Below are 12522 nucleotides of genomic sequence, written 5' to 3' on the forward strand. Positions count from 1 at the left end.
TATTTTAATTATAGTTTTTACTGTTGAAAAGAACCACTGAGTTTACCTGATATAAATCTTTACTTCAGCAGCATCCCAAGAACTAGCCAAGGAGCTTTCACTTAATACTCCATTAATGGTAAATTCATTATTTTACTAGGTAGCCCATTCCCTCTCGTACCAACTATATATTATTGATGGCGCACAAACCATTTCTCTTTCACTTTAACCACTTGACTCTCATTTTGCCTTCCAGACTTACACCATGTTAAATCAAATCTCTATACCATGTGTCCAATACTGTAATTTTTGTGTAGACGTAGTTTTGGAAAGAACACTGAACTAGGAATCAAGAGACTTGGGTTACTGTTGCAACTCTACTATGAACTAGCTTTTTATCCTCAACATCCCTGTATTTCTTTTTTTTTCTCTGACATCTAAAATTGCAGGGTGCTGGTGGTCAACTAAACTGAACCTCTATACATCTCTTTTTTCTGTGGTTTTAGTTCTGCTAAGCAGTCTGGGAAAGGTTGAGGAAAGTTTTTTATGTGTCTTGACTGTGACCTTGTGGCATAGAAAATTGTTGCTCATCAATATTTGTGTTTCTAAACACACTGAAAGACTATCTTTCCCAGCCCCTTATAGTTAATGGGGCTTTGCAACAGAATTCTGGCCAAGGAGATGTAGATGAAAAAGGTGAGGTACCACTTCCAGACCTGGTCTCCAAACCTCACGTGTTCTGTGCTCTCTCTCTGTCTCTCTCTGTATTTCTCTCTCTGTCTCTGTCTCTCTGTCTCTGTCTCTCTCTGTCTCTCTCTCTCTCTCTCACACACTCACACACACACACACACACACACACACACACACGGTATGTTTCTGTTTTATATTAGTATGTATATAAACACTAGGGGAGAGAAATACAAATGAAACAACAGTGATATAAGATTTTGGGCTATAAATAAAAAATATTAAACAGACTGGCAATATGAAATGTTGGGAAAGTGTGTGGGCAAAAGGCTCTCTCATATACTGCTAGTGGGAATGTAATAGAAAAGGTATTTTAGGGGCCAATTTGTCAGTATTCATTAAAATCAAAAGCGAATATACTTTTCCCAACATTTGCTCTTTCTTGATTCTACCACGGAGAAAACTCTCACTTGCCATAATAAGACATAGGAAGGCAAGTTTATTCACAGCAGTACTTTCTGTTTCAGAGAATTGGGAACTGTCTATATGGCAGGCAATGGCAAAATGATTAAGTAAAATCTTATATTATTATACTACGTAGCAGTTTAAAAGAAGAGGTACATCTATGGCAAATCCCCAAGTCAAAATGCGAAGTGAAAAATAGGTAAGTTGCTGAATAATAGATAAAATGTTACATAGATAGATATAGATATAAATATAGATATATCTACATCTTCCTGTCCATATATATCTATGTACATAGATTGGCTATAATTGTACAGAAATATAGATTTGGAAGAATATTCACACTATTGAAAACAATGGTTAAATCTATAAAGGAGAATGGAATTAGGAAAGTTCATTGAGAGAACATTTTTTTTTCTTTTTCATACTCTTTTCCATTATGGTTTATTAGAGGATATCGAATTTAGTTTCCTGTGCTATACAGTAGGACCTTGTTAGTTATCTGTTTTGTGTATAGTAATTAGTATCTGCTAATCCCAAACTCCTAGTTTACCCCTCCCCCCCTTCCTGCTTTGGTAACCATAAGTTTGTTTTCTATGTCTGTGAGTCTCATAAATAAGTTCATTTGTGTCATATTTTAGATTCCACATATAAGTGATATCATACGGTATTTGTCTTTCTCTTTCTGACTTAATTCACTTAGTATGATCTCTAGGTCCATCCATGTTGTTGGAAATGGCATTATTTCATTCTTTTTTTATGGCTAAGTCATATTCCATTGTATATATATATATACCACATCTTTTTTATCCATTCATCTATTGATGGACATTTAGGTTGCTTCCATGTCTTGGCTATTGTAAACAGTGCTGCTATGAACATTGGGTGCAGGTATCTCTTCAAATTATAGTTTTCTCCTGATACATGCCCAGGAGTGGGATTGCTGGATCATATAGCAGCTCTATCTTTAGTTTTTTAAGTAAACTCCATACTGTTTTCCATAGTGGCTGCACCAATTTACATTCCCACAAACAGTGCAGGAGGGTTCCCATTAAGAGAATATTTTCTATATTTATATATTTTTTATAATTTTGCATTGATATTTTTAAAATGATTGATACAGTCACACCTTTTATAAGGATTCATACTTATATAACACTTGTGAGCTTAAATATTTTTTATAATTTTGTATTGATATTTTAAAAATGATTGATATATTCAGACTCTTTATAATGATTCATACTCATATAATACTTGTGAGCTTAAAATTATAATGAGAAATACCAGGTGATTTCTCCTCATTTGTCTGAGAACGGAGAGGAGTGACTACTCGTGCTGTCCCTTGGTAACCCTAGTACGTCCTGGTTCTACTGTTGTCAGGTCACCTTGGTTGACCTGGGCATGTCACACTGGTTTTCTTGAGTGCCAGCCTCACATGACACTGTCCCCACAAGCTTAAGCTGAGTGGCAGGAAGCCAGCTTGGTCCCACTCCATACTTCTCAGGAAAGACTAACTTTTGAGGTAAAAATAAACAAGGTGCAGAGTACATCCAGCACACATTCTGGTTTATCTTGTAAAATCTCTGGGCGCCCGTTCATGCAAGTCTGGAAACGTCAGTCCTCCCAACAGAATTGACACCTGTTACTGAATAATGCCAGGTCTCAGCCACTCCCCCTCAGCCCTCTCATTTGGATCAGCTTTACCTGTTTGTCCACCACATTTTCAGCCTCACTGGCTGCATGAGAATAGGGATGCGTGACTGGGATAATTGGGCCAAGGCTCTAATCCAGATTTTCTTAAATTCAACTACAGACTCACCCTCAGAAATGATAGTAACAGGGCTGCCTTGTGAATGGCCAGTTCAAAGCTGTGGTTTTTAATGGCAGAGTTTTGATAATACAGAAACATGTTGAACCATTGTTGGGACTACAGACCCATCAATTTTTTTCACAGGGTTAATCTTATAAAAACAATATTAATCCTTGAATAATGATGTTTTGTCACTTTCAATGAAAACAATATCAGGTCCCCAGAGTTTCTAAACAATTCTTTTTTGTGGATGATGTCCAAGTGTATTATTGTTCAATGAACTCATCTGTATGTAGTTGTCAAAATAATATAATGGCTACCTTCTCTGATTCCTTTTTTTTATTAAAGGTATCCTTTACAAATGGATAATTCATATTAATGGCTTGGTTTTTAAAAAATTTTATTGGAGTATAGTTGATTTATAGTTAGTTTCAGGTGTACAGCAAAGTAAATCAGTTATACATATTTAATGGCTTGTTAATGACTTGGATTCCTCAGGCAGTTTCTCTAATTATTATTTAAGCACTTAGGCACTGGTCAGTCTGGGACCATATACAAATAATAATATTCAAAACTTCTAGCGGAGGCGGGGCAATGAATTCTTGCTTATAATGTAACCAATGGCTCAGTACATCAGCATCCAACATTATTCTTCCTGGATCATAGTCTACTCTGCACTTAGCAAAAGAATCTCTCATCCCTTGTGTGGTAATTGAGTCAATGAGAGGGTTTGCAAATCCACGGCATGCTACTTGCCACTCCACCAGCTGGCGTCCACCACAGTCATTGCTAGTTGATCCTAGTGTTCTTTCCAACTGAGCCCAGATATGTCTTCAGAATCCTTCCCAAAAGATGCTCTGACACAGCCCCCAACCAGCAGAGCTGGCTCACGAGATTCATTTTGTAATAGGTTTATCCTATTATGTTATGGGCTGAATTGTCTCCCTGAAAAATTCATATGTTGAAGTCCTAACCCCCAGTCCCTCAGAATGTAACTGTATTTGAAGAGACGGGGTCTTTAATGAGGCAATTAAGCTAAAACGAATTGATTGGGGAGGCCCTAATCCAATGATTGGTGTCCTTATAAGAGGGAATTTAGACACAGACATGTACAGAGGGAAGATGATGGGAAGCCACAGAGATAAGACAGACATCTACCAGCCAAGGGGAGAGACTTGGACACAGCTTTCCCTATGGCCTCAGAAGAAACCAACTATTGTCCACACCTTGATCTCAGACTTCTGGCCTCCAGAACTGTGAGAAAATAGATTTCTGTTGTTTAAGCCACCTAGTCTGTGGTACTTTGTTACTGAAGCCCTAGCAAATGAATACAAGTCTCATAAAAAAGGACAAAACAGAAGTAAAATGGTGGAAGTGATTAAGAAACTTCTTGGCTTCTATAATAATAGAAAGGAATCCTTTGTAATTTTTTTTAATATTCACACTCAAGTTAACATTATCCCTCTAGGTTGAACTATAAGATATGGATGCCCCACTGTTATCTGGCTTGTGGTAGTTAGTTCCAATACCATAGAGTAAAGTCTCTGTAAAAAGGAACAAGGTTTTGGGCTTCCCTGGTGGCACAGTGGTTGAGAATCTGCCTGCTAATGCAGGGGACACGGGTTCGAGCCCCGGTCTGGGAAGATCCCACATGCCACGGAGCAACTAGGCCCGTGAGCCACAACTACTGAGCCTGCGCGTCTGGAGCCTATGCTCCGCAACAAGAGGCCGCGATAGTGAGAGGCCCGCGCACCGCGATGAAGAGTGGCCCCCGCTCGCCACAACTAGAGAAAGCCCTCACACAGAAACGAAGACCCAACACAGCCAAAAATAAATATAAAAATAAATAAATAAAAGTGTGACTCTATTCTGTTAAAAAAAAAAAAGGAACAAGGTTTTATGTACATTATAAAATTCTAGAACAGACTTGGAAATCAGAAGTTGAATTTGTAACATGATGAGTCTAAAAATATGAAATGGCTCTGTGGTAAATGGAATAATGGTTCCCAAAGATGACCATGTCCTCATTGCCAGAACCTGTGACTATATATTATATTACATGGCAAATGAGAATGAAGGTTGTAGTTGGAATTTTGGTTGCTAATTGAGTGACCTTATAATGGGGGAGATTATTGTGGATTATCTGGGTGGGTCCAACGTAATCACAAGGTCCTTAAAAGTGGAAAAGGGAGGCAGAAGAGGAAGTCAGAGTGACACAATATGAAAAAACTGGACTCACCATTGCTGGCCTTGAAAATGGAGGGAGGGGGTCCATGAGCCCAGGTATACAGGCGGCCTCTAGAAGCTAGAAAACACAAGGAAATGGATTCTCTCTCAGACCTTACAGATAGGAGTGTAGCCCTGCCAACACCTTAATTTTAGCCCAGTGAGACCCATGTCAGACATCTAACCTACAAAACTGTAGGATAATACAGTTGCATTGCTTTTAAGCTACTAAGTTGGAGGTAATTTGTTACGGCAGCAATGGGAGACTAATAAAAGCTCCAATAACTGATTAAATATACCTGCAATGCTAAGTTTAGAAAGATGTTGCTGAAAACGATTTGCTCCTAAAATAGTGGCAGCTCTTGTTTTATTTCTGAAGTAGGAGCATCATGGACTATCTGCTCCTTATCTTTATCTTCAACTTTGCTCTCTAACCTTTCCCCCAGTCCTCTACTTTTCATTCCTCCACATCAAGATCACCAGCAGAAGCATCTGATTTCCTTACGTATTTTAACGCATTACCTTTATCCAGTCACCCACACTTAAAACTCTGAGGACGCCTTCAGCTCCTGCCCCTCCTTCCCCACCCTCCATCTCATTAGATTTCACATCCTGTCTATCTGTCATCTTGTTTTGCTCACTTACTCCTTCCTTTAATTATACTAGCCCAATTCTGCACTTGACCCTTGATTCCTCTTGCCTTTCTAAGTTTTCTAACTGACCTCATGACCATCAGTGCCTACACATACCAATCTTCCTCCCCCACTTTTGCCAGGATAACCTCCCCATGCGGATCTAAAAATCGGCTTCCCTCAAGGTTGTTTTCCAAAGCCATCTACAGGGAGGCCCCAGCCCCTCTCTCTAGTATCACCTGCACCACCACTCATTAATCCACCTACGCCTGCCTTAGGTGCCAGGTCAGGGGTTCTCAACTGTGATGCACAGGAGAGTCACATGAGTAGATTTCAGAAACACTGATTCCCTGGCCAATTAATCAGAATCTCTAAGCCTGGGGTGTAGGAAATGGATACCTTTTTAATTTCCACAGGTGAGAATAATATCCAGCTCAGACTGAGCTGCCCTGGTCTAGCGAGGTGGTCCTCAAACATGAGTGTGCATCAGAATCCCCCAGAGAGCCGGAGAGAACACAGGGTGCTGAGTCCCATCCCAGGGTTTATGATTCAATAGGACTGGAGTGAGACCTGATAATTTTTTTTTCCTTTGAGATATAATTCACATATTATAATAGTCACCCTTTAAAAGTACACAATTCAGTGGTTTTTAGTATATTCACAAGGTTGTGCAACCTTTAATACTATCTAATTCTAGAACATTTTCATTACCTTAAAAGAAACCCATTATCAGCCACTCATTATTCCCCCCTTTTCCCCAGTCTCTGGAAACCACCAACCTACTTTCTGTCTCTGTAAATTTGCCTATTCTGGACATTTCATATAAATGGAATCATATAATATGTGGTCCTTTGTGACTGGCTTCTTTCACTTAACACAATGTTTTCAAGGTTCATCCATGTTGTAACATGGACCAGTATTTCAGTTCTTTTTATGGCTGAATAACATTTCACTGTATGGATATAGCACATTTTATTTATCCATTAGTCAACTGATAGAAATTTAGATTGTTTCCACTTTTTGCCTATTATGAATAATGCTGCTTTAAACATTCCTGTATACATTTTTGTGTTTTCAATGATCTTGGAATATAGATCTAGATGTGGAATTGCTGGGTCATATGGTGACTCTATATTGAGACCTAAGAATCTGTATTTCTAACAAGTTCCCAAGTGATGCTGAAGTTGATGGTCCAGGAACCACATTCCAAAAACCACTGCTCTATACAAACTGGACTACTAAGTCTTTCCTCAAATGCCCTGAATCTTTGACATCTGTATCTTGTTGGTCACTTGGTCTGATGTTCTTTCCTTCTTATCTTTACCTTGTGAAATCCTACTCATTCTTTTAGGCCTAGCCCGAGGCTGTTTCCGCCATAAAGCCTATGAAACCATTATCTGTGTGTGTGTTTTTCTTCCTCTGACTGATTGTAAACTCCTTATGGCCATTGAGTTCATTTGAATCATCTTGATACGGAAGCCCTGAAGCTAAGCCTAATGCTCATATGTTACTGTTCAGTTGAACAGAATTACAAGTCTTTTGATGTGGTAGTCTAAAGACAGGACACTAAAAGGTGTGACTTTACATTTTTCCCTTTCTCTAACACCTGATATCTGATAAATTTCAATAATTTAGTACTCCTGAAGGCCTTTGACAAGTTCCTCTCCAGCTGGTCTCATGATCAGGAACCAGAAGATTAAATTATAAAAATCCTTACAACTTAAAATTCATTTTTATGAAGGCTTCTTGGACATTAATATAATTGTAATCCTAGAAGTCAGGGTCTCTATGGAATGCTAGGAAATGACCAGGGAAGCAAAATTTGCCTATCGATAGATTACTTCAGATGTAGAATAGCACATCTATTTGTACACCTTTTCATGTAACTTTCATTGGTATTCAGTGGAATATTGCATTTCCCAAGTTTTCAGCAATGCTGGGAAATAGCTAAGACACCAAACAAGCCCTCTATTAGCAAATTTATATTTAAGGGTTAATCATACTTCAGAAGGCTGTGATGGGGGCTCAATAAGAAAGTGAATATAAAGGAGCTGGGCCCCTTTCAGTTCCCAATATACGTATTTGCTATTAGTAGTAGCAGTAGTTCCCATCTCCTCGACTCTTAGTGCCAGCAGATTTTGCTTATAATTTACTATGAAAACAGAACCATGAATGAGAACTCTGTCTTGTCCTGTTCCACATCTACAAATGTGTCTGCACCTGCCCCCAATCCTTTCAACTTTCTCTTCCAGAAGGTGAACTATGCCCTCCTATGCCCCAGAGTCCCACCCCTTCTCCTTACTCAGGAATTAGACTCAATTTATCATCCATTCCTGTCCCTCCTAGGAGGGGAGCCAAGCTTGGCATTAAGCATACCCTTCCCTTCCCCCCTCCTCGACTCTTAGTGCCAGCAGATTTTGCTTATAATTTACTATGAAAACAGAACCATGAATGAGAACTCTGTCTTGTCCTGTTCCACATCTACAAATGTGTCTGCACCTGCCCCCAATCCTTTCAACTTTCTCTTCCAGAAGGTGAACTATGCCCTCCTATGCCCCAGAGTCCCACCCCTTCTCCTTACTCAGGAATTAGACTCAATTTATCATCCATTCCTGTCCCTCCTAGGAGGGGAGCCAAGCTTGGCATTAAGCATACCCTTCCCTTCCCCCATATAGAACCTAAGGAGAATTTCACCCAAGTCTGAGTTCTTTCTAAGTATCTCATCTCAAAATTTCTCTAGTGTAACTAAGGGATTATAACATTGTGTCTTATTGAATCCAAGCAGAGAGGATTCTGGAAACTTATGAAAGAGTTAACAATGTATTTTATTCCCCTTTGTAAGTCTATCCTTTGAGAGTTAATGTTTGTTTTGGGAGACATGTGAATAGGTGCCAACAGATGTGGGGAACCCCAGAGGGGATCTGACTTGGAAGGCCCACACCCAATCCTGGCCACACCTGCTTTCCTTCTTCCTAAACCACATTTTTGAGCACAGCTTTCAGTTTCCTCCTACACAATATAATCCCCACTTCATTTCTCCAGTCCTTTAGAAGAGAATGACATATACACCCCTATAGTCAGATGTGGAACAGCTGGGAAGACCTAAGAGGTAGGGTATAAGTTGAAAGAGGGGGTGGTTCTCTTCTAGTCTTGAAGGAAGAGGAGCCTGGGCACAAGAGGCTGCGTCCAGCCTCACGCGGGCGCTCTCAATGGACTTGGGAGAATTGGGAGGAGCCCAGAACACAGAGGAACAGATCTGTGTGGATACTCAGCTGGAACCCAAGAGAGTTAAACTTTCCCACCTTATGTTAAAAAGGGTAAAGACCAATGGGTGGGCTCCATAATGGGCTCCATTAATTCCTGACTCTACATCCCCTCACATCTTCTTCTTGGGGGTGTTCCTCTGCCTCTCTCTTCCCTGTTAGAGTCTAACTTACCGAATGCATAATTCATGCTTACTGTTTGATTCTCAGCTCATTAGTCTCTTAGCGGTTTTCTCACTAAGACCTCTCATCTAGGTCACCAGGAACTTCTATATTACAAATATAATGGGCATCTTTCAGTCCATATCTTTCTCAACATGTCTGTGGCATTTGCACTGTTGATTATGTCCTCCTGCTTGAAATGATCTACCACTCTTTAGCATCCGTGACATATTCATCTCCTGGTTCTCCTACTAATGGATCACTCATATGTGGCCCCCTTCCTGGAAAACTCATTCTCTGCCTCCCCTTAAGTATTGCCCAGAGTTCTGTTCTCAGCCTTCTTTTCATTGTAAAAGCCATAGATCCAACTCTATGCTTAAGTTGTGATCTCTTTCCACTGCTGCATATTAGATACCCAGACCTGGATGTCCTTAAACTCAATGTTCATTATTCTAGAACTCCTTATTTTGGAGAACAACACTGTCATTCTCTCAATGACCCAGGCAGAGACCTGAAACATAATTTAAAATATCTCTTCTGCCTTTTCCTTATACTTTCCTTCATCCATACCCCATATTCAATCATATCCATCTATCCTCTATATCTCTCAAATTTATGATCTATCACCACCATGAGGGCCATACAGAATAATCATTAAGGACAAGTATCGAATCACATATCTTCTTGTCCCTAGCGCATAGAATACTGGCACAAGTTTAATATATTGTGTAGAATATATGAAAGATTTAACAAGTGGATACACAATTCAATAAATAAGTAAATGGATCAATCGCAATTCAAATTTAACCCTTCTGATTTTAAGAAATGGAGACTTCCATAACATAAGTCTAAGTATAAAGGAAGATGGGGCAGTAGGGTGGGTTTATTATTATAAGGAAACACATGGAACCTAGGGAGATGAACCAAAGTAAAAAAATAAGAAACACCAGATCAGCCAGCATCTGGTAAGGCAGCAACGTTTAAGAGCCTCAACAGCTGGAGTGTCTGAACCTTCCCTCTGACTCTCTTCCACGCTATTTTCTGAGGGTTTGCTCTGTTCACCTCTCACTACAACTCATCTTTCCCCTCTACTCTGCATACCTTTTCCCTACATCATTGACTCTGCCTGCTCATAGTTTCTGCTATCTCATGACTGGTTGGCCATGACTCATCATGACCGCAGCCTTCCCTCCTGGCTTCCTCTATGTGTCCCATCAACTTTAGCTCCTGCTGCCAACTGCCTGCTACTCTCTGTCCTTCCCAATTCACGTCCCCAAGCGAAGAGCCTGATGGGCCTGGCTTAATTTCAAAATGCCAGCCCACTGACAAACTGCCCTTGAGTAGGTGCCCAAGCTAGTCCACCATAGTCCAATTACTACCATCCATTGGTAGGTTAAGAGTCTCATGGTATGAACCGTGGCTGCCCTGGGTTGCATTTGGCAAAAGCTGTGGTCAGAGCAAAAACTCTAAGGCATCAACACAGGCGTGTGATCACATTGTTCTTCCTGGGGATATTAAAAAATTATAAGAATTCTTATCCCCAAAGAGAATGGAGGCTCACCCAGTGCTGTGGAAAAGCTGGAACTCCAGAAGTTAGCAAAGTCCAAAATCACTGAGGTGTATTGAGAGTGCAGATGACAGGAAGAGATTCCAGAGATTCAAGAAATCTTGAAGGGGACCATAGGAGGCGATTGGGAGGGAATCAAGGTCCAGAGAATTTCTAAGGATACTGTTTTCCGCCTCTGACTTGCCATGTACAGAGACTCAGAAACGGAATGAACTGTAAACACCAACAAACTGATTTGTCTGCTTCTAGTCTGGTTCCTCCAGCTGACATTTTTATGTTCTAGGTAATGTATGTTCCCCCTGATTATAAAAATGTTTATTTAGAAAATTTGGAAAATAAATATTATAAAAGAAGAAAATAAAAATCGGTGATATTTTTACTACCTAGCGAGAACTGTAATTACTATTTTATAATTTCTTTTTCTAGTCTTTTTCTCCATGTTTTTTCCTGAAAAATTGAGATTTTCATGGTACATAGTTACATATTGTGCATTTTCCTTTAGTTATAATGTCACTAGTAAATAATACATTCCCTAAAAATATGGTTGCAAAGATACTGTCATAGGGTGGTATAATTTATTCTACCATGTCCTACTGGTGACGTTTAGACTTTTTCTGATTTTTCCCCATTATAAATTAAGGAGTTGAATAAAAAATTCCTAGAAGTAATATCCTGCATTAAAGGGCAGTATTATCTTATAAAAACACAAATTTGATCATGTACCTTCTCAGCCTAACATTCTTCAAAAGTCAACCTTTGTCTTTAGGATAAATTTTTAATTCCAGCAGTTACCATGAGAGATGCCGCATGATCTGGCATTTTCTTGCCTCTCCAGCTTCACCTCCTCCAAGTCCTCAGATGTACCCTTGCTGTCCTGTCATCCTCTGCTACTTGTGGTTTGATGAAATGTGCCATGCTCTTGTGTGCCTGTAGGTATCAGCTCATACTGTTCTGCTTAGAACCCGTTTCTCTTCATTCTTCCCCCATTAATAACTTGTCCCATCCTCTAAGACTGAGCTCCATTGTCACGGATTCTAGGAAGCACCCCCATCTTCCAGTGTGGGTGTGAACCTGTACAAATTTGCAGTTCAGATTGCAGTCAGCTGCTAGTCAGAGAAAACCTGACTTACGAGCATATATACAGATAAAGGAAGCTTCTGTTATTTGTTTAATACTAGAGGCTAGAGCTAGTCTATCTATGATTCTCTTGGATTTTACTTCATGGTTACAAAATGATTGTAGCAGCTTCTGGCAGCTGCCTTGGGCTCCAGATAGAAATAAGACAGGCTGTACCAGTCATATATATATATATATATATATATATATATATATATATATATATATATATATAATGTGTATACATATATATATGTATATATATATTATGTGTATACACATATATATATATGTGTATATATATATATATATATATATTTTTTTTTTTAACAGAAAAAGCAAAAGCCTTTTTGGAAGCTCCCAGTTGATTTTGGCTTATATCTCTCATGGGTAGAACTGTCTCATTACCACTCATAGCTTCAGGAAGGCCGGGGAAAAGAGTGTCTAGTTTTCTGGTCACTATACTGGATGCAGCAAGGGGTTTGGGAAAGCTTGCTGGATTAGCCCATTATCAGTGTCTGCACCCATCCCCCTTCTCTGCGCTCCTCCCTGATGCCGCTGTCTGACTCCTTTCCTTCCCCCTCCAGACTCTAAGCCTCTTGAAGTTAAGCGTGT

General features: G+C 39.6%; 1 long non-coding RNA gene across 1 annotated transcript in view; it reads right to left on the reverse strand.

Moving 5' to 3' along the window:
- LOC309666971 overlaps positions 1 to 12102 on the reverse strand; it is a 36644-nt gene extending 24542 nt beyond the window's left edge. Inside the window, exons 1-2 of the long non-coding RNA XR_014267435.1 lie at positions 11584 to 12102; positions 5181 to 5246 (exon numbers count right to left, since the gene is read on the reverse strand). This is a non-coding gene — a long non-coding RNA (uncharacterized lncRNA). The remainder of the gene's footprint in view (positions 1 to 5180; positions 5247 to 11583) is intronic.
- Between the last annotated feature and the right edge of the window lie 420 nt (positions 12103 to 12522).

This window comes from Balaenoptera physalus, assembly GCF_965194825.1.
Source record: "Balaenoptera physalus genome assembly, chromosome: 9".
NCBI classification, from domain to species: Eukaryota; Metazoa; Chordata; class Mammalia; order Artiodactyla; family Balaenopteridae; genus Balaenoptera; species Balaenoptera physalus.